The 22570-nt window shown below is 34.8% G+C and overlaps 2 long non-coding RNA genes across 2 annotated transcripts in view; one reads left to right on the forward strand and one right to left on the reverse strand.

Annotated features, from left to right (window-relative positions):
* Window positions 1-22570, reverse strand: part of LOC123789046 (uncharacterized) — a 170692-nt gene that overhangs the window by 135621 nt on the left and 12501 nt on the right. The window lies entirely within an intron of this gene.
* On the forward strand, window positions 240-22000 carry LOC148110364 (uncharacterized). The gene is made up of 3 exons (XR_015723902.1): window positions 240-287; window positions 19346-19551; window positions 20467-22000. It is a non-coding gene; the product is annotated as an uncharacterized LOC148110364 (long non-coding RNA).

The following is a 22570-nucleotide window of genomic DNA, read 5'->3' on the forward strand; positions in this document are numbered from 1 at the left end:
GATGTTTACTATAACTCATATTCTTTACAAAAATATATTTTAATAATGTATGAAAGGGGAGCAGAATATACCACCCCAAAATATGCCTCTGCCTTAAGAATCATTTTGAGCTCGTTATTTTTTAAAAGCAGTAGTCCCTAGAGAAGCTTAGAAAACCAATCAGAAGTTACCCTTTTGTAAGAGACACTTACATTGATAAGGGAAATATCCATCTGTAAAGAAGTCTCTTTCTCTGGACCAGGAAGAAAAGCAGGACCAAACCTCTAGAAACTCTTTTCAATGAAAAGGTAAGAACTTAAATCTACATAACTTTACCCTTGTTTACTATGACTTTCCTGGTAACTTCCCATAATTGGCCTTCCTCTCTCACCCCCCAACATCTTTTGTGTTTAGCTGAAAATGGTATTTAAGGTGGTAGATTGGACCATTTGGAAGAGTTACTCAGTTTTCTTGGGTATCTCCCATGTATACAGAAGGTTTAAGGTCATTAAACTTCTTTTTTTCCCCTATCAATCCATCCTTTATTACCAGGGGTTCTCAGCCAACCTAGAAGAGTAGAAGGAGAATTATTTTTCTTCCCTACAATAGCTACTACTTATTGAAAATCATTATTCTAAGTATTTTACATGTATCAGTTCATTTAATTCTCACAACTTCATGAAGGTGTTATTATTATCCTATTAAGATAAATGAAGAAAAGCACAGAGAGCTTAAGTAATTTGCTCAATTTGACACAGCTAGCAAGGGTTAGACTTGGGATATGGAGACAGGCAATCTGCCTTTGTGGCCTGAGTTCTTGGGACCAGAATTCATCCTCTATCCAGTTAGCTGTGGCAATAATGGTGGCATTATTTGGTACCAAGAATGTGACTGTATCAGTCAGGATCCAGATGGAAAAACAAATTATTTAGCATGGTTCATTTAACAGAGAAATATTAATATAGAATGTTGACTAATCAGCAAAGGACTATAGAAAATACAGAAGGGAAATATGGAGGTTATACAGAAGTTGAGTTATTAGAATCATAAAACTTAGGAAGGGACCCCAAAGAGCTGGGACCCAAAATGCCAAGGAGATATTGCCTGGCGGGGTTGGTACCTCAGGAGCTTGGAGGAAGTAACTTGCAGAGGTAAGAGCAGGATTTTGAGCAGGGTGGGTTACTTAGCTGTTGATGGTACCTCAGGAACATGGAGGAAAGATCCTACAGAGCTAAAATTCAGACCTCTGAAGAGGGAGGGTCATCTAGATGGTGTTGGTATCTTAAGATCATAAAGGAGGTTGCCCAAGGAATTGGAATTCAGACTTCTAAGAAAGGGTGCCTGCCAATTGATGCTAGTATTTTGTAGGGATTACATAAGTCTATTTCAAGGAATGTGGGAGAGAAAAGAACCAACAGCTACTACCAGGGTGAAGAACTCTTGTTGTGGAGATGTGGATAGGGACAAGCAAACAGGAATAAGAAAATTTCTCCTCTTGTCATCCTGGCTTCTAGTTTCTCTGCAGGACTCTCTGTTGAAAGAACCTAACAGGGAGCCAGCTGGAAAAGTAGAAATGTGGTTCGCAAACAAAATGAAATGAGGCCAGGTTTACCGATCCTTAAACTTGGAGGTAGGGACTTGCAGAGCAGGAAATCAAAATACTCAGAAGGTATTACTTGAGCTACTGCTGGTACCAACCCTAAAGCAGAAAAAAAAAGAAGAGGAAAAGAGCAGAAAAGCAGACTGTATTTGAGTGTAGAAGGGTGTACTTGGAGCTGAGAAAAAATAGTTTGATAACCTAAAACACTGACTTATATGTGCAGAGCCTATTAGAAGGTGTCCCTTCATTTGGGGCTGATCTTGTCAAGATTCTCAGAAGGAGCTGGTATTAGCAACAGAAACTTGCATTATTTGTCGGAGACACTTCCAAGCAATTTAATATCTTAATTTTTCTCCTTAAAACAACTAATGGATTTTAATTTACTCATTCATAAACATTTTCTGGATATCTTCTATGACTCCTATACTGTACCTGCTTCTGTTTGTTAAGCCACAGATGGGACAAACTCTACAAATGAAACACGTTGTAGGCGTAAAGCAGGTTCATTGGTGAAATTTATAGGCAGAGCGACAATAAAACACATGTAGTCTCCCTAAGTCTCACCACCATCTAACAGAATGGCTAGATGTACATACACTCAACTCTACATTTTCTGGAGAAATTAGGATGAGGCAAAAAGGATCATCAGACTCATAGCTTAATTATGGTGTATCAGTCAGACTCCAGTCAGACAACAAAAACTGCACCAGTTATTTGAACAGAGAAATTTAATATAAAGAATTGTTAATTCAGTAGAAACTCATTAACTAGATAATCTATAGGCTAACAGGGAACTCTAAGGTGTCACTGAGTTAGCAACTGCAGGATGAGTTGCTAAAGGGGAAGAAGGGAAGTGGTTTCAATCATTAAAATTTAGAAGAAGGGTTCCATAGAGTTGAGACTCAGACTACAGAAGAGCATCCCCATGAGCCTAAAACCCAAACATCCGAAGAAGAGCTATCATACTGCTGGTATTGTTTTTCATGGTGGAGAAGGGGGGCCATGATGAATCTGTATTTGCAAGTATGCAAAAATCTACAAACCAGATTCAGCTGCTTCTACAGGAAGGAATCCCCACTGTCCAGATGAAGGATCACTGCTAGGATGACACTCAGAGGAATAAGAAGGAAAACAGAAGAGAGCAAGGCTCTTCTTCCTGAAGTAACCTAGCAGAATCCCTCTAGTGTGCTCTATTGGCACCATGGAGGTGAAATGTAGAAATATTCTTTGTGGAATCTGAGCACTAGCATCACAAAGCCTAGCATAGAATAGTGGGTTTAGAGACAAGAGACAACAGTTTGATAAGCAGCACAAACGGAAATAGGAAGATCTTGGGTTCTATGTTTGGAGGAAGGGGCTTGCTAAAGAGAGAAACCTTTTAATTTCAACTGTAAGTCAGTAACTTGAGGAGTTTGCCCACCAGCCTACATTTCAATTGGTCCCTGAGCAGTCCATCCTGATGAGCCAGCTGCTCTGGAGGATAGCTGTGAAGCACCACTCAGTAGATGGAGGGAGGAGTCCATCTCTTTAATGCTTTTGTAAATCCCTCCCCCCCAAATTAGGTAAGGGTGGGATGGTAAGAAATGTACTCTCTCAAATGCCAGTGGGTGTTTAATCATATCTACTACTTTAAAAAAAAACTTTTGAGTCCAATTTCCTTGTTTCTTAAAGACCCCCTGTCTTTAGCAATCAGTAGAAGATCTCTTGATTAAAGTAGTCCATTGGAAAGATTAATCTAACAGTGACATGTTGGATGAAAAGGAGAAGGGAGAATCTAGAAACAGGAAGGGAAATTAGACAATTAAGCCTATGATCTGGCCTATGATTGTGACAGGAGAACTGGAAAGACAGAAATATAAACATCATGCAAGAGGGAAAAGAAAAGCAAGTAAGATTATAGCAAATGAAACTTATCGCATTGTTTTATAGCCAGTTGTTAATATGTCCATCTCCTTTGCTAGATTATGAGCAATGTGCTTACAAAGACATTTTCTCATTTATCATTGTTATGGGAGGAGGAGGAAGGCAGACTCTAATAGGACTGTAACATTGTTTAAAAACCAAGAGAGCAAGACATTTCTGAAAGCAGCTTAGTGAGAAGAACACCACTGGTGGAGACGTGGAGGAGACCTGCCAAAATAAATGTGAGTGGTGTTGGCAGTAGCTGGACGGTAACTTGAGTGACATTGGCAGGCTCCAACTGTGGCAATTGGCAAAGTCATGAGGTCTAGTGTCATCAGCAACTGTCATGCAATAATAGCTGAGTTCCTGAGGCTGTGAAGTAGACAGAGAGGAGCACACATTTCTGCAGAATGCTTATAATGGCTACCAAGAAGGTGGTATCTAAACACTCCATAATCCTGTTATTGGAAGGGACCACCTTGGGGATAGGGCAGTTACAGTGGTGATGATGATGGTGATAATACAGCATCAAAACTTGATAAATTTCCTTCTGTGAGCCAGGAAACTTGCTAAATATTACATATATTTTATTATTTTCTTAATCCCTCTAGATCAACTATTATCAATATGCCCACTCCACAAATTATGGAACCTAGGCTGGTAAAGATCACATGGATACAAATGGAAGACCCAGATCTACTGTCTCAAAAGACTGTGAAGCTCAGGACCAATAATACCTTTCATTACTACAATTACTCCTATGAACTATGAACTATGAGGTTTTGTAAAGAAGCTCAGGACCAATAATACCTTTCATTACTACAATTACTCCTCTCATTGCTCATTGTTACCCCCAGGCTTAGATGGGTTGGAAGTTGAAGATTGTATCAAATGGCTTGTAAAAATGATGAAATAATGGACCAGGCTTAATAAAACCCACATTCCTAAATATATTTGGAACTATAGTGAAAAATAATGTTCATAATTTGTCAAAAATGGTAACACAGGCATTTTAGAACCCAAGAAATTATTAGACAAAATGGAAATAAGGTATCTTTGTTTGGTTTTACATGCAGATATGTGTTACATACAAGTTATGAAGTGCAAATATTTGAAAAGAATGACACTTGTATCTTACAAAGAAAAAGAATTGGATGTAAGTTAGAAAATAGCTTTGGCCTCTTTCTTTTGACCCTCATAATCATTTGTGACCCTGGGGTGGCACTAAGCCGTCAAATATAAACTGATTTTCTCTGGTGTCTGATTGCAAACCATAGGCCTTTATTATGAATATGGTGTTGAATATATCATTTCTTATTATTATCTGTCAAAGAGAAAAAGCAAAGTAAGAATTAAAGAGGTCCTTAATGGATAGTCTTAACTAACTGATGATGTTTTTACTGCTTCAGATTTTCTGTGTATAACATTATACATCCTGCAAAGGTGTTGCCATAAGACCCTGAAGAATATATGTGGTAGAACTGGGAAAAATTGTGAGTGAGTCTCTGGTGATAGAGAACTTATCGCTGGATGTAAATAAATGGCACTTAAACATGAGAACCAACAAACCACTTTAACCGTCACCTAACAAAGATCAGAACATCTTTTTTAACAGGAAATCACAACCTCTCCCCCAAATGAAACTCAGCCAACTTAAGAATTACAGAAATGATTCCCATATAGTTTTGGAAACTTGGTCTGGGATGGTAGAGAGAAGAATGAGAAATGAGATCAGTTGGTGTTCTCTACTGCTTTTCTTTCTTCCCTTTTTTTAAAAAATTTAATCTCAACACTTGCTCCCTATAAGAGACTATGTGACCTTGGACAAATTATTCACTCATGGTTTTAATTTTCTCCTTACTAAAGCTAAGACAGCTGGATTTGTTCTTGATTTCTATTACTTCTTCTACTAGCCTCATGATTTCCCCTCTTCATTTCCTAATCTGCAAAGCTGAAATTGGCTTTAAAAAAAGCAGTAGAGAAATAAAAGAGAGAAAATAGAATAAGTATGGCAGCTTTTGAGTTCAGGAAAATATTCGTTATTTCATTAAGCATAATTTGCTTAAAATATAACATATTTTACATAAAATATAAATGCAAAAATATTTGCTTCTGTTTTTTTAAATATCAAGTAGCTTCTCTTTAACTATCTGCTCCTTTTTTTATATTATAATACCTCTTTGAGGATAGTAATTTTACTTATTTAAAAGTCTCATTCTAGTTATTCTATTAATTCTGCTTCTTCAGGTGTAAATTCAGGTTGTTGGTTTTATTGCCCCATCCTTCATGGCATTGGTGCTTCCAGATATTTGTGATTGGTGATTCCTGATCATGATCTTAATTAAGTGTGTAACTAATATTTCCCAGTAGATTGTCCACTGTCAACTTAACTTTGCTGTATATTTTTGGTAGATGCATGTTACCTGGTTAAGAAGCCCTTGTATAGTCTTAGATTGCTAAAATTTTATCATGAATTGGTTTCATTCATCCATTGTGTTTTTAACATCACTGACACTATTTTCACTTTTAGAAGTTCTCTTAGGTTATTTATCATTATTTCCCCATTCTTTCCTTTTCCTAGCCTATACTATACTTTCATTACTTTATTACAATTTTTATTTTTTCATATATTTCTTCAATCATTTTAAAATTCTGGACTCAGCAAGACACTTTGCAACTTTCTCTGGCTGTTGTGATGTTGTTTTCAAGGCCCCTTTACACTGTTTTAGCTTCCTTCAAGATTATGAGGTATTTGCCGGACACTTGGTTCTTTTTTTCTTTTTTTTTTTTTTTAAGATTTATTTACTTATTTTGACAGAGAGAGAAAGAGCACATGCCAGTGGGAGGTAAGGGCAGAGGAAGAGAGAGAATCTCAAGCAGACTCCCTGCTGAGCATCAGATAAGCAGTAGGGGTTCAAAAATACTGGAACTGGAGGTATTAGTCTTAATATGATTGCATTTACCATAATATTTGTAAAGCTGGTGGAAATTCTCATTATAATACATTCATACAATGTTACATTATACAGCCATTAAATAATAATTTTGAGGAGAATGTATCAAATTAGAAAATGATAATGAAATACTATGTGACAAAAAGAAGATATAAAATTTTATACATACTGTGATCATAATTGTATATATAAACATATATATCATATGCAATGTATTTTGGCTTCAGGTAACAGAATACCTGAATAAAAGTGGTGTAAACTAAGTGCTTCTTTTTTCTCAATTCATTAAGTATGTACTTCATTAGAGGTGCACTGTTTCAGTGTTGGCTCAACAATGTCAGTGCTGTGTCAGTTTCTCTTGGCCATCATCTCGTGATCATGAGATGGCTGGAAATTTCTCACCTCAAATCTTTACACATCTCTATTTTAACAGGAAATTAAATACTTCCCAGAAGACATAAGTGAATTTCCTTAATCAGACTACCCCTCAGCCCTCATTCACCAGGACTGGGTCACATACCCTTCCTGCAAAGAAGTCTGGGAAGACAAAACTTTGGTATTTTCAGCCTCTATTATGGAAAGTGATCTTCCAGCAAGAAAGTAAGTTTGGGAGACAACTGAGAGTCTCTGGCATAATTAGCAAGAGAAAATATTCTGGAGTTAAACTCATCAAAGCAATAATGTATAGCAGGTTACGAGTGATTTGGAACATTTGTTCTACATATTCCAAATTTTCAGAACTATGATCATAACACTTTCATGAATAATTTATTTAATTGAACAATAATATCTTAGGTTGAGCTAGACATAATACTCTAGAACAGCTCAAATTCTTCTTTTTTCTTTCTTAAGATAATGAGGTCACACTGGTTGTCTCCATTTTAATTACTAACACTTCTGAACTGACTGAAGCATTGATTTCTTACATTAGAATGTTCAAACGAGCTAGCCATCAACTCCCCTTATCTTTCTTTCCCTTTCTTAATTTCACTACTGATGGTAATAATGTCTGTTTATGATGTGGGTATGAAATCATTAGGGTAAATAAATGTTTCCCTTTGAGTGGAATTATTATTTTACTTGTACTTCTTATATATTTTTATGAACACCCAGTTACATATTAATTTATTAATTTTAAATCCCTACTTTAGTGTTGTTAAATTAAAATAAATAAATAAATGTTAGTGTCATTATGTTGAACTGAAAAAAGGTATATATATTACTATGTAGTTCAAAAAGTGAATCTTTCTTAGAAATTTATCTGATGAAAAAGGTGAGTGGAAAGTTCTCATTCTCAAATCATTTATGGATTTTTTTTCCCCTTCAGATGTCTTAGAGTCATTTTGGTGAATCTTAATGAAGGGAACAGAGAAATTCAGATGCTCTTCTTAGGGTACTCACTTTATAAAAATTTTTTTAAATTCAATTAATTAACACATAGTGTATTATTAATTTCAGAGGTAGAGTTCAGTGATTCATCAGTTATATATAACACCCAGTGTTCATTATATCACATGCCCTCCTTAATGCCCATCACCCTGTTACCCCATCTCTCCAGCCCTTCAGCCACTCTCAGTTTGTTTCTTATGGTTAAGAGTCTCTAATGGTTTGTCTGCCTCTCTTATTTCAACTTATTTTATTTTTCCCTCCCTTCCTCTATGCTCCCGTTTTGTTTCTTAAATTCCACATATAAGTGAAATCATATAATTGCCTTTCTCTGATTGACTTATTTTACTTAGCATAATACCTTCTAGCTCTATCCACATCATTGCAAATAGCAAGATTTCATTTATTTTGATGGCTGAGTAGTATTGCATTATATATATATATATATATATATATATATATATATATATATATGCACACACACACACATACGTACAAACCACATCTTCTTTATCCATTCGTCTATCGATGGACATCTGGGCTCTTGTCACAGTTTGGCTATTGTGGACATTGCTGCTATAAACACTGAGGTGCAGGTGCCTCTTTGGATCACTACATTTGTATCTTTGGGATAAATATCCACTAGTGCAATTGCTGGGTTGTAGGGTAACTCTATTTTCAACTTTTTGGGGAACCTCCATACTGCAAGCTGTACTAGCTTGCATTCTCACCAACAGTGTAAGAGGGATCCCTTTACTCCACATCCTTCCCAACATTTGTTGTTTCCTGACTTGTTAATTTTAGTCATTCTGACTGGTGTGAGGTGGTATCTAATTGTGGTTTGATTTGTATTTCCCTGATGCCAAGTGATGTGAGGATTTTTTCATGTGTCTGTTGGCCATTTGTATGTCTTCTTTGGAGAAACGTCTGTTCATGTCTTCTGCCCATTTCTTGACTGGATTATTTGTTCTTTGGGTGTTGAGTTTGATAAGTTCTTTATAGATTTTGGATACTAACCCTATATCTGATAAAATATTTGCAAATATCTTCTCCCATTGTGTTGGTTGTCTTTTGGTTTTGTTGACTGTTTCCTTTGCTGTGCAAAAGCTTTTTATCTTGATGAAGTCCCAATAGCTCATTTTTGCCTTTGTTTCCCTTGCCTTTGGAGACATGTCTAGCCAGAAGTTGCTGTAGCTGAAGTAAGAGATTGCTGCCTGTGTTCTCCTCTAGGATTGATGGATTCCTGTCTTACATTTATGTCTTTCATCCACTTTGAGTCTGTTTTTGTGTATGATGTAAGGGAATGGTCCAGTTCCATTCTTCTGCATGTGGCTGTCCAATTTTCCCAACACCATTTGTTGAAGAGACTGTCTTTTTTCCATTAGATATTCTTTCCTGCTTTGTTAAAGATTAGTTGACCATAGAGTTGAGGGTCCATTTCTGGGTTCTCTATTCTGTTCTATCAATCTATGTGTCTGTTTTTGTGCCAGTACAATAGTGTCTTAATGATTACAGCTTTGTCATAGAGCTTGAAGTCTGGATTGTGATGCCACCAGCTTTGGTTTTCTTCCTCAACATTCCTTTGGCTATTTGGGATCTTTTTTGGTTCCATACAAATTTTACGATTGTTTGTTCTGGTTCTGTGAAAAAAGTTGATGGTATTTTGATAAGGATTGCATTGAATGTAGAGATTGCTCTATGTAGCATAGACATTTTAACAATATCTGTTCTTCCAATCCATGGGCATGGGACATTTTTCCATTTCTTTGTGTCTTCCTCAATTTCTTTCATGAGTGTTCTATAGTTTTCTGAGTACAGATCCTTTGCCTCTTTGTTTAGGTTCATTCCTAGGTATCTTATGGTTTTGGTTGCAACTCTAAATGGGATTGATTCCTTAATTTCTCTTTCTTCTGTCTCACTGTATAGTAGTATATAGAAATGTGACTGATTTTTGTCTATTGATTTTGTATCCTGCCATTTTGCTGAACTCCTGTATGAGTTCTAGAAATCTGGGGGGGGGGGGAGTCTTTTGGGTTTTCCACATAGAGTATCATGTCATCTGTGAAGAGTGAGAGATGACTTCTTCTTTGCCAAGTCAGATGCCTTTTATTCCTTTTTGTTGTCTGACTGCTGAGGCTAGGACTTCTAGTACTATGTTGAAACCAAGAGTGGGATGCTTAACTGACTGAACCACCCAGGTGCCCCCAGAAGGCATTTAATAGTAATAGGAGTGGCAACACTACTACTACTACTACTACTACTACTACTACTACTACTACTACTACCGGTACTATTATTACTAATGCCTGACATTCACACTTAATACTATATACAAGGCACTTTCATAAGCAATTTATTCATTTTATTGCTCTTAAAAATGCAGTAATGCAAATGCATTATTTTCTCATGTTATTGGTGACAAAACCAAAACTCAGATAGATATCCATTGAGTCAACATACTGATTTGGCATAATGGCCAGCTCTACCTGGTGATTACAGGGAAACCATCACAGGTGTGCTAAATCCTGAAAAAAGAATACAAGTTCACCAGGAAAAGAATCAAAGCAGTGGAGAGGCAAAGGAAACATTCAGTATAAAAAGGCAAAAGTAATAAAAAGGAGAGGAACTATGAGTATTTCAGTCAATCTCAAGTTTAGGGTCAAGATAGAGAGCAAAGATGAGTATTGAGGGGCAGATAGATGGCCAAACAAGGAAAGAAAATGTTACTTGCAATACTAAGTTTGAATGGGGATAAAGGGAAGGGATTAGGTATAGGAGATATTTAAAAGATAAGGGTCATAGGACTTAGTGATGTAAGAGGCGAGGGAAAGGGAGAAGTCTGAGGAATTCCAGGTCTCTGGGTTGGGTTTATGGGTGGATCATTCAAAAGGGTGAGTGGGTTCTACAGGATGATGAAAATTTCAGTTTTAGATATGGTGATTTTGAGTTGTTCATGAAATATCCAGGTGGTATGCTCAGCAAATTTATATCTAATCTAGAGCTCATTAGAAAAGCTTCATGGGAGGAACAGAGAAATTTATTATGCATATCTCTTAGCCAAAGCCATGGAAATAGATGAGAGTAACTTGAGGGAATGCAGGATGAGAAGAGAATGTGGTGAATGAGAAGATAGCAAAGGAAATGAGCCAGCAAAATAGAATGATAAGAAAAGATAAAAAATATAAAAGAAATAAAGACGAAGAAGCAAGAGAAAATGGTGTTTCTAAAGGCAAGAGAATATTTCTTTTTCCTTGGCCATATCACAATTAAATTGTCCCTCAGTATGAAAATATGCAATCATGCTTCCAGTTATGGAATGGATAAATCATGGGAACAAAAGGCACAGCATAGGGAATGAAATCAATGAGATTGTAATAATGATATATCAGGACATATGGTAGCTACACTTGTGGTGAACATAGAGCATAATGCATAGAGAAGTTGGGTCACTATGTTGTATACCTGCAAATAATGTAACACTGTGTGTCAACTATACTCAAAAAATTAAAAACCAAAAAAACCTCCCCCAAAGAACAACAGCAAAAAGAAAATATACAACCATGTGAATGAAAACAGAATAACATCTTGGTAGTAACAGTTAACACTTAAACAAACAAAACATCCTGTGTTCTTGTTTTACCCTAAAAATAACTTCTTTTAACTTATTTTTTTTAAGATTTTATTTATTTATTCGACAGAGATGGAGACAGCCAGCGAGAGAGGGAACACAAGCAGGGGGAGTGGGAGAGGAAGAAGCAGCTCATAGCAGAGGAGCCTGATGTGGGGCTCGATCCCATCATAACACTGGGATCACGCCCTGAGCCGAAGGCAGACACTTAACTGCTGTGTCACCCAGGCGCCCCTTCTTTTAATTTAAAACTTATTCTAGATTCACTGATGAAATCTACAATCACTTGAATGTTGCCATTCTCTAAGACTAGCTATAGGCATTAGATAAGCATTTAAATGGGTGGTTTTTAATTTTTATTTCTTATTTCATAATGAAGCGTTCCAGAAAGATAGAGTACATTCAGATGCTACTATGCACAGCACACTGTTTTGTCATAGATATTGTTCAAAAATGTTTTTTAAAGAATTAATAAATGAATAAAACAGGGGTCTATTAGTCTAAATCCTTTAAGGGTAGTATTGGTCACAATTGACTTTTAATTTTAGAACATCAATTTTAAATGATAACTCTATTTGGACTTGGAAAAATAAAATGAATGCTTAAAGAATGAAGCATATTTAGAGCAACATGGCCCCAATCCCTACCTTAGAATGATGTAAATCAAGTACCTTATTTAAAAATATTTAAATCTCACAATTCCTTTAGAAGTTAGAACACCTGGGAAAAATAACAAGGTATTATATATTTTTATGTGTGACCAGAAAATCACATGGATTTTAAATTTAGATATCTGACAAGGAAGTGTTACATGTCCGTGGCTGGATTAATTTTTGCTCTGTCAGAACTGACCTGGTGCTATAGTTATTTTAAGCTCTAGAAATAAAGGAGTGTTATGGTTGCCAAATACTAGGTGCCATCTAGTGGCCATCGAGAGTTAAGACAAATGTTCAGAAGAACTCCAAAGTATTCTGATTATTTCCATTTCCCCCCCCATGGTGAGTTATATTTATCACTTTCTGAATGATATAATCCATTTCAACCAGGTTTCAAATCCTTTAAGTTTATACTCCTACAAGTGAATCTTGTAGGAATCTGGTTAGAATCTTGACTGGTTTAACATATCAACTTTGTGTCAAGAGGTTTTCTTACTTGATTTTAGTGTAAGGGATATTATCCCCTAGTACATTCTAATTAAAATAAGTGTTAGAGATTATATTGTTTTCTAAAGGTTTCAAATTTATGTTTTCCTTTTCCTTCCCAAATTAAAGTTGAGTATACACTGGGGATGTCCTTCAAAGTTAGACTAAGGGTCAAACAGAAGTATTTGAGTGATAATAGTTCTCATATTTAGTCATCTTCACTGTAAAAAATCAATAGCTTTGGATTTACACAGAAAATAGGCGCAAAGTATCACGAAATTCCTTAAAATTTTATAATTTCCAAATTTAACACTGAAGAGAAATGTAGACAAAATATAGTTCTGGTGAACGTTAAGAATTCTGTTTCCAAGAACTTGTTGGAAATGAGAGATTAATAAATTATAGTATATCCAATGTTATATCCCTGATAAACATAATGTACTACTTGATATTGATGCTTATTCTGATCATAACTAATATCTATAAGGATATAGTAAATGAAATTATAGCTCATTTTATCAGATAAAAGTGAAAATTGAGGAAAATTAACATTATCATCATCTTGACATCCAGCATTTATATACATTTACTATACAGTTTTGATCTGACACATTCATTTTATTTTGGCAATAGTTATCACTCATTTTTACTGAGCAGTCATTTCCAACTTGGGAAATTCTACATTAAGCACATGATAGAGCAAAGATTTATTAAGGTTCTCTGATCTGTCCTGGAAGGACATCATTTCTGTGTAGCAATCCTGGTGAGCTAATGGGAAATAAAATACTTAGAACTTATGAAATGTCATTTGTTTAGCAGAAATTACATATAAAATGTATGGGCAAAGGTCACATTCAACCAGCAAATATTTATTGAGTATCTACTATAAGCAAGGAGCTAGGAATATATCCATGAACAATATAGACAATGTTATCACTTTCAAGGAGATAATAATTAAGAGTAATATTTAGAAGAGACATTTGATAGACAAGAAATAAACAACAAAAGTCCAGATAGTAAAAAATAAACTCAAAATGGGTTGGAGAACAGGAGACTAGATGCAAAACAGAAAAATAATTAAGAGTGTCCTTAATTTATTTGATAATTTGAAAAGGTTGAATCTACTTATCTAGGCACTTCTGTAAGCAGTCAGAGATTTATATTCAGCAGTAGTTTGGTGTAATATCCTTTTGGATCATAACTTGTGCCATTATAATGAGTTAACAGCTTTCTCGGAGTTTTAAAAAATCAAATACTAAGGAACACAGTAACCCATCACTATAACTGTGCCTCACTATCTAAAGCTTTGAAGAGATTTGTGTAACAAGGATGTTAAAATGTTTAACTCAGTAGGACATAACATGAAATTATTTTACTTTTTTCACCAGTCACTGCCCCAACCAGAACTAAGTTAAATCTTATTTTCCTGATTGGTAGCACATTTCCTAAGAATATCTGAGCAGATTTCTATAGCTTTCCAGTCATTTACAGTTATTAAAAATCTCAGTCAATCTTACTCCAGTTTATCTCCTCCCAGCTAGAACCTGAGTCAGGGAAAGGGTAAGAAAATTGTTTTGCTATTTTACCCTTTATCCTGCCTCTGATTCTAGCATCTTAAATTTGGAGTCAGGGAGAAGGGATTATGGAGAAAGGGCAAAAATATTTATCCTTAACTGGGCATATGGTTAGAGTGCTCCGCTGGGTGATGCTGCTTCCTGGGGTATCACTGATTAACACTATATGGGAAGTGACCAATGCTGTTCCTCTTCTAGGAAATGTGCTTTAGTCTTGCAGCTGCTCCAACTTAGCCTTGTTCTAGTCTCTCCTACCTCCAGATAAAACTCTAGTTCCAGAAGCCCACTCTCAGCTTCTTGTTGCTGGGTCCTAACAATATAATTCAAATTTAAGTATCGTTGGTTGTGTCCATTTAATCACTAGGAGACTGATGCATCCTTGCCATGCCAAATAGTGGAAGCAGCTGTTTTCATGGTTTGGAGGACGAGGGGACATGACAAATGCTAAATTTAAAGAATGCAATGGAGGTCTGACTTGAATACCAATAATTCCAAAATTAAAAGAATAGTGGTAGGCAGGTATTGTGGTGGAGATTAGTAAGTGTGACACATGAAATCATTGCCACGTATGATCAAAGCAATCTTTGACTCCCCTGTATATTGGGCCTTTTTAATGCCTATTGTAGCCCAGGAAATACAAAGGGAGTAAATAGTGTCATTTTAATTTTTTTAAGTTGAAGACCCACCACCTGTTTTCCAGGTTCAAGACAGAACAAGATATCTAGGGGGTAAGAGATGGGAAAAGGTTGAGTGGAAAAGGGAGATTGTTGAACTAAGTTAAACCAGTTAAAGTGTGTCACTAACACTAGTAGCTCATTATTTAAAAACACAACTGGTTATGTAGATGTTGCTTTAGGTGGCATTCCAAACCATTTAAAATCATTTCTACAATACCTAGTATTTTTGTTGCAGAAACACAATTTCCTTATTAAAGAGGTGATGAACAAGTAAAATTGCTCTTTGACACCATATGTGTTTTCTGTTTTTTTCATGTCTTTTTGTAATTGCAAAACATGCATATTAAAACTATGTCTAGAAAGTTTTTTTAGTTCTTTAGAGAAAACCAACCTATAAATACAAGGGTTTATAATTATTATACAGAGGGTGTTAGACAATAAAGAGCCTACATGATTCCGTTATATTTGCATGGCACTTTTATTAATCTATTTTTAGCTCAATTGTCTTTATAATAACATAAGGTACCATTGTGGGAATAATGTTCTACTGAATCAGAGCCCACAAAAATCTGTGTGAATAATGTATTTAGCACTTTATTTCACACCTGATTAATGCCAGTATAAACTTAATACAGTTTTATTGCTGTGAGAAATGTTGGCTCTACTTATTTATCATTATGTTGTCTTTTTTTATGATGGGACCAAAGGAAAAGAAGGTTGGCTGTGCATGATAAAGGAGATTTTTCTGATCAAATTCTTAAATTTCTATTCTCATCATTGCTATACTATCTGGCCAAGTGAGGAAACACATTGGTCTCTTTTTTCTGAGATGTCTTGTCTCATTTGGGAATAAAGAAATGAGGAGCTCACTTAAATGACATTTACAAATATTCTGTGAAATACTACTCACTTTGTCTCTTTGGTACACAGTCTAGTATTTTTAAAATTAGATAAATACAGTAACATTTGCTTGAGACAAAAGCAATGTGAAGTAAGATTACTAGAGGTAGTTATTAGTAGAAGAAAATATGTTCTAGGAGGTAAAAAAAAGTACAATAAAATTATTTAAAACAAAAGTAACATAAACAGTGGAAATAACTCTTAGGAAAGGAGGGGAAACGCCATGGAGCACAGGAATAGTAGTGGAAGAAAGGCAGGGGGTATTGAAGAAAGACTTCTTCTTTTAAAAGTTTCCATACTATTGCCCTCTTACCTCCTCTTTATTTGGGGGCAGATAGGAAGTACCGTATTTTAAGACTAGCATTAGGAAGGTTTAAGTACATTGGTTCTTCTCTTTAAAAATTAAATTACAACATCTGCTTAAGCATAATAGACTGGCTTCTTGTGTTTATCTCCTATACCTACTCAAACTTCATTAAAATTAAAGAAATAATAAAGTGTTATACAAAAAGGAAAAATAAAGTTGGGGAAGAGGTGAAAAACTAATGAAAGCTTTTAACACAATTTTGAAAGATGGATATCAGAAGGAAGATTGGTAATTAACTTAAGGTGGAACTGAGGCAGTTATAAGATAAAGCAAAAAAGAAAGAAACCATAAACAGTAAGACAATTGCCTCAAGAACCCCTGAAAAACATGGTGATTAGAAGCATGAGCTGTGACATGGAAATGAGATGGTGATATTCAGAGCAACTAGATCCATGGGGCTCCTAATTCTTCCTGGGAAGCTCAGTGTGATTCCTCCCTTTCCATAAAGGTCACACTCCTTCTAATATTGTCAATGAAAGCAGACCCAGGACAAGGCACATAAATAAGACATTTCAGAAAACCATAAAGATTTTCTGAATAAAGGAATAAAGAGAAGATCCAAAGAGTGATGGACACAAGACAGGTCACAAACAATAACTGAAAGCCAAAATGCAGTTTAAATTCTCTCAAAAATAATGCTGGAAATTAGAAAACAATGAAGCAATATTTTCAAATCTCTGAGGGCAAATAGTTTAATATTTGATAAAAATAATAAGCCAAGCTATCAATACCCAGCAAAACTATCAATTAAGTATGAGAGTAGAATAAAGATACTTTGTAATGTGCATGGGCAAAAATATATATTCCCAATATATCTTTTCTTAGGAACCTAATAAAGGGTAAGTATCAGCAAAATACAGAAAGAAACTCAGAATAGGTAAAACCTAGGATTTAGGTAGCAGGTGATCCAACATAGAAAACTGGTAAAGGAAAATCCAAGGATGACAGTTTTATTTCAGGCCTAGACAGAATCAGTCCAAACTTGACAGGGATGAAGATATAATGGAAAGGCCTTTCCTGGGAAAGGAAATGGACCTAAGATGAGTTTGAACATTTGAAAAAAAAATATTTTTAGGTATTTGATAGATATATTGAAAAACTGGGAAAAGAAATTAGTGAAAACTATATAAGTCATCATTAAAATTAATAAATACCTGGATAACTAAGCAAATGAAAAAGTTAAACGTTCTTTGTGAAAAAGATAGTCTAGTTCATTACTTTGGTCAGCTCAGCATGGAAAAGAGTTGCAGTCTTAAAAATGTAAACACTGACTATTGTTTAACCAAATAAACTGAGAGCAAGGAGGGAGCAGAAGTGAGTGAGGGAGGTGTACAGTAGTATTTTATTTTATTTATTTTATTTTATTTTATGAGAGTGAGGGAGGGGCAGAGCAGACAGAGAGAGAGAATCTTAACCTGAGTTCATGACCTGAGCTGAAGGCAGATGCTTAACTGACTGAGCCACCCAGGCGCCTCACTACCAGACCTCCTTAAAGAAAGGATCTTTCAACTTTTTTGGCTGTTTCTTCAGGTATTAACTTAAATGTTCCTAAATAATGTATTTATATAGATATGCTTAATTTATCAATATTATACAGTACCAGTTTAATTTCCCAAAATATGACTAGTTAATTATTTAACTCCAGTACACTGGAGTGCCTGGGTGGCTCAGTCAGTTGTGTCTGACTCTTGATTTTGGCTCAGGTCATGATCTCAGGGTCATGAGATCGAGCTCTGTGTTGGGCTCCCTGCTCAGCAGAGAGCCTGCTTCTCTCCTTTCCTCTGTGATCTCTCTCAAATAAATAATTAAAAATCTAAAAAAAAAAAAAAAAGAAAAAAGATGAAAGATAAAAAGTAGGTCTGGTGGTGGTGGTGAAAGGGTTGGGTAGAAAACTGACATATTTATAGATATAAGCAATTTAGTCACTGGTGAGATGTTAACTCTGTGTACGCACCACTTTGATTAAAATACTTTATGCCACTACAATACTGATTTGAGCATCTCTATTTGGAAGTTATTTCAACCACAAACCCAATGGAATGCTATTTGTATATGTTAAAGCTTTCTAGTTTAAGCAGTATGCATACCCACATAAAGCAAATAAGCAAATACCCAGAATGGCAAAGTATTAGGCAATATGTTTAATAATGTCATTGGGATTCTCTTCCTATACCTGGGAAAGTTCCACAAAGTAAAGCCAGTCTATTTTTAGATAGATAACTTTGCCTGAAAATGCAATCACTTTAGAAGACTTCTCAATTGCCTTCTGGGATTTTTATCTATGCCTATTATTACTGCAGAAAATATGTTACTCCCCAGACTTCCTAAGAATTCCTCAAAGTCTACAATCTCAAAGATTTTATATTGTCTCTGATCTATTCAGTGTTTTCTGAGCATATATGGACAAAGGCCTCTGCTAGGAGCTAGGCTTAAGATAGGCTTTATGGTCGGTCAAGAAATACATTCCAAATACTACACTAGCTTGAAGAAAATCTCATTAATATTAAGGCAATATAAATAATGTTTGAAATGATAGAATAAAGATGGTCCTTTTGTTCCAGAGAGGCTTACGGACTAATTTTTGTTAAAATAATTAAACAAAGAGACTATTAGCCTGAGGTGGCTCTAATGCCATGGCAACCTACTAAGTAAACCAAACTCTAAGCCTATAAATAAATGCCCCAAGGTTATGAAATCAAAACCTAAGAATAATCAATCATAAACAATCAAATGTTGTTTTAAGTTGTAAGCTACAGCCAATCAAATAGTTTCCTTGCTTTGCTTACACCTTTTCTCTATAGAAGTCTTTCTCCAAGTTCCTGTCAATGGAGTGCTCCTAATCACTTCTTTAGAGTTGCTAGACTAGAATCAATTTTTGCTCAAATAAACTCCTAAAATGTTTAATATGCCTCAGTTTATGTTTTAACATTTCCAATGAATTTATTTGGTCAATTTTAATTTGAAATTTAAATAGTTTGGAAATACTTTGGAAAGTAGCTCTTTGAAACTTTGAAAAAAGTTATATTAGCCACATCAATCTATGCAAAAAGGAAGATTAGCTCAAATACTGTATTCAATAGCTAACATTACTGTTCAATTACAATTCAGAAGAAAGCCCGATGTCATATTTTTGCATCACTATTCCAGTAATAGATTTACTTGCTCCTAAAAATATTTATTGTTGTTATTGTTGTTGTTGTTTGCTCATTAAACAGTATTTTTTTTTCTTATTGCAGATAAAGCAAAGAGCTAAGCAGTGGAAAAATAATCCAGAATTTTGTGTAAGAGAAGATAAGGCACAGGTTGATTCAGAAAGATTCACAAGAGTTATTCCCATAACAACCTTGGAAATAATTTACTGAACTATCTTATTGAGTGAATGCATTATTTTGGAGCAGCAAAACATAGGAGTAAATAATCCATGAATAATCAAAGAAATGTGGTAAGGCTTAAAATTTTTGTCATCTTGACGGTTGACTTAAAACTTTGCCTTCAGAAATGTGTTTTACCTGGTTATTGAGTAGCTTCTCTTAAGTAAGTTAAAATGTTTGATTTTTAATTTAGTGTTATTTCTTTTTAAATAAGAACCCACACAGAGTAAATACAAGTTATCACTTTCTGTGGCATTGTGTTAATTTCATAATTACATAGTCTTGTATGACTGTATTTCAAAAGATGTCAGATTAATTTATTTTTTGTATTTCTGATCATTTAGAATTTTTGTTGCTTATATGAAAGGCCTTAATGGCTATAGCAAACTTCCAACAGAATGGCAATAAATTCTACCAGTAGTTGTACCTCAAACTCTGAAATATCTTTGTCCCAGTGACTGGAATCTCTTGTTGCAAGAGAATACACTAGTAGTTCCAACATGCCTGCTTTATTTAAACCCATGTGTCTCTGAACATCATCTAAATACTCTAAGAAGCTCATTGGTGGAAGGGGCCTTTCTATCAGACAGAAATCTCCTCTATCCAAGAAAGAAGTCCATGGAAGAGAAGTGGGACAGCTCACCTATGACGGAATTCCCCTCATAGGAAAGGGTATTTGTTCATCCATTCCTCAATTCCTTTATTCACTCATTCATTTATTTAAATGTTCAGTCTTACATTGTCCAAGTTTAATACCTCTTTAGAATTTTAAGAGTAGTTAAAATAATCATTACCTCACAGGTGGTCCTGTTCACAAACCATCTTAGATGATGGAATTATGGTATGTATATTTTAAGGTTGAATACAAATTAAAAATAAGAGGCTTAGTTTTCCCTGTTAAAATTAAAGGAAGATATGGCCCCTATCCATTTCTTAGAGCATTGTTATAAATTTGTAATTGTGAATTCTTTTTCTGCCCCTTCCAGATGTATGTAAATATTAAAAAGCCTCTTGCTAGTTTCACAATCCAGGAATGTCTTCCTCAAGGACCTGGAAGCCATCCTTTTGGAATCTGAACACCAAGGGCAACAGTGCACCATCTCCCCATTTCTGTGGGAGGCTGAAATCTAGCTCCAAGTTTGCAAACTAATTGCCTGTCATAAAGATGTGAGGACTTTTTTTTCCTTTGTATAAAACCAATTACCAGGTGACTTTCGGGTAAACCGTGTGTGACAAATGGTGTCAAGTTCTCTTACTTGAGGTCTAATTATTATATATATTGAAAACATGTATGTAATAAGTTGTATCTCCATGGCTATATAAAAATGGCCAGATTTCTTTATGTCTTTGCATCTCTTAGTGGATTTCCTGTGATGTGAATCATATTCTGATTTAATGCTTATTCGATAATAAAATTTTCTTTTTTTCCTATAATTTTGGAGAGGTTTTCTGAATTGATAAGATTTTGCTTTTAATTATATTATTTCCCCAACAATATTCAAATGTTTCCCAAATAGAGCTGTGCATATGAGTCATATGAGGGACTTAAAAACAAATTCCTTCCACAGATCTGCTGAGTTAGAATTTCTCAGGGCATAAGAATTTGTGTTTAAAAACAAATGCTTCCTGATGATTTTGATGGATAGGTATTGGAATCTTGGACTACTTTGATTATTTGTATTGACTTATATAAATATCTACTAAGTTCAAGCATATGAGACATTTTGTGTAGAACAAAAATAAATAAATTCTTTGAGAGCAGGGGCTCTACCTTATCTGAATTTTGACTGCTATACACAATCAGGTGGTAATGGCACTTGGCATATAGTGGTGACTCAATAAATTTTGCTTTGTTTTTTGGCATTTTAACAATACCGGGAGGAAAAGATTCTATAATCTCCCTCATAAATTCATTCTAATTTATCTCTCTTTTATCCATCTTAAGACTACTTATCCTAGATCTCCGATGTTCCCCTTACAGTCCCATCATCCTTCGTTATTAGTGTACCTCTTAGCATACTACATTATAAACGTATTAAGTTTCCAAAACTTAAACTCTACCTGAATTATTATTCTTCAGGTTCATCTACTTCATTCTTACTTAATTACATAAGAAACCAAAAAAAAGCAAAATTAAACTTTTGAATCCTTTTTCTTAATTTTCTGGTAGTTGTGAAAAGTGATAGTGCTATAAAATATTTTCAGTTATATGGCATTTTTTATTTAAAAAGTTCACTCATTTATTAATGTAATACCATGATCTGTTTGATTCATAGACACTATACACACTTTATGGCTGGGTAAATTTATTTTGCACAGTAACCTGTGCCAGGAATATAAATAAGAAAGAAATAATTTTTTCTTTAAATATTTAAACTAATTAAAACATTTGAACTGTCAAATAACTGTCAATATTCAAGTTTATTTCTAAGTTTTTCTCCATCACCCTAACATAAACTTTTCCAAATTAAATGTATATGTTTATGCCTGGATTTATTATTAGCAATATCTGTTTATAATTCTGCCTCAATTCTTTATTAAACAATGGGCAACTGAATGTTAGAAAAGGGATCGAAGTGTCACAACCATTTATTAATTGCAAATAAACTACATTATATAATTTTAGCCGGTTTCTCTAAAAGATCTCCTGGGTTGAACTCATCAGAATTATTCATTGTTAAAGTAGCACCTCAGGGTTTTTAGTTCTTGGACTCTATTTTATAAATATAAATACATAAATACAGATATAGATATTTAAAACTTGGGATCATTTGGAGTAAATGATAATTATCCAATTTTTTGCTGATATGTGTGTGCATGTATGTATGTGCTTTATAAAATGTGCTTGTTTATGCGGCTTCCAAAAGAATCTTCAAATACACTGTAACCAAGTTGAATATTATCTAATTAACCAACAAGGTCTGACAGACTGGGAGGTTATCACAAGACAATAACAGCGCTCAGGTGCTATGAGGCACTGGGTGCAGCTAAGTGCCCCTAATTCCCCAAGGGTGTGATTAGCTCATGATAACAATGCTCCCTTGAGTTGTTTTATTGCTTTTATAAAAAGCCTTTGTTGTGGAGAAAATG

This window comes from Ursus americanus, chromosome 3 (genome assembly GCF_024610735.1).
Source record: "Ursus americanus isolate L20-20 chromosome 3, mUrsAme1.1.p, whole genome shotgun sequence".
NCBI classification, from domain to species: domain Eukaryota; kingdom Metazoa; phylum Chordata; class Mammalia; order Carnivora; family Ursidae; genus Ursus; species Ursus americanus.